Here is a 1208-nt window from a genome sequence, read left to right on the forward strand (position 1 = left end):
GTTGCGTTTCTTCGTGTGCAACGACGACACGAACGACAGTCGTTCGTAATACGCCGCGGCGGCGGTGGCGGCAGCGAGAAATGGGGTGTATATAGGAAATAGGCGAGCGGGGGAAGGGAACGTATCACCATCACATCGCATCGGTGTGTCGTGTCGTCGCACCCGCTCTCCTTTCAGCGAGCGGGCGTGTGCGCCTGGTAGATTGATAATAGGGGATCATAGCAGACGACAGCGCCAACTCCATCCCATATCGCGACACCGGCGACATATCGAGACACCGGGCTCCTCCTCTGCACCCGCAGCCCGCCCCTGCCGCCCCTCCACTCGCGTGCGCGCAGGCCGAACCAACGAAGGCAGCAGGTCGCCGGGCTTGACGTGCAAATCGTTAGAGGAAAAAGAGGGGGGAAAAGAAAGAAAACGATTTAATAATATGAAACCAAACCGGCTGGACGTGGTGCCGTGCATGTGAGGTGATATGCACCAGGGCGAAGGCGCCTGCCAGTGGAGGTGCTAGTGGTTCATTTTGGGACAGTTGAGTGAGAGATCGTATTCTTCGCTTTTCATTGCTCTGGAGATCCAAGTGTGTACATGTATGCACTACCAACGCGAATTTAGAAGGTAGATTGTACATGATCCTGTATTCAGGAGGAAGTGTGTACATGCTCACGATGGGTACATGGCCATGTACACACACAGCCTTATGATAAAAGCCATGTACTGAAGTGTGTACTCTAGCTACACGTAGGTAGGTATTCAGGAGGAAGTACATATGCCAACACTCTTGGGTTTCCAGAGCAAAGAAAGGCAAAGCAAGGGCGTACAGCGGCCGCTGTGCAAGCCCATGTCAAAGCTCACATAGCGCCTGATGGGTAGGCCACATCGTGCCTGCAGTGCATGTGTGTACTGCGGGGTGGCCTACCCCGAGTCTTGCAGGCGCCTGCGCGAATAAGGCAACACATAATCTCTGTTGCACCTCGTGAGCCGCTAATTCTATAGAATCAATGAGCTCGCATTTACAACTGTGTAGTCTCCCCCCTTCCCTTCCGCCTCCACTCACCACGATCCTGACCACTGGCAATAAGACGAGGTGAGGAGCATGACCCGTCCCTCCCGCCTCCCGTCCAAGGTCGGACCCGTCCTCCTGCAGTCACCGCCCCAGCCAGAGCGGCCTGCGCCGAGCGGAGCGGGGCAGGGCGGGTTGGGGCGGG

General features: G+C 56.4%; 1 protein-coding gene across 2 annotated transcripts in view; it reads left to right on the forward strand.

Annotated features, from left to right (window-relative positions):
- LOC113202361 (eye-specific diacylglycerol kinase) overlaps positions 1 to 1208 on the forward strand; it is a 259771-nt gene that overhangs the window by 24495 nt on the left and 234068 nt on the right. The gene's annotated exons all lie outside the window — the stretch shown is intronic.

Source organism: Frankliniella occidentalis, unplaced genomic scaffold (genome assembly GCF_000697945.3).
Source record: "Frankliniella occidentalis isolate FOCC.00 unplaced genomic scaffold, Focc_3.1 Scaffold35, whole genome shotgun sequence".
Classification (NCBI taxonomy): domain Eukaryota; kingdom Metazoa; phylum Arthropoda; class Insecta; order Thysanoptera; family Thripidae; genus Frankliniella; species Frankliniella occidentalis.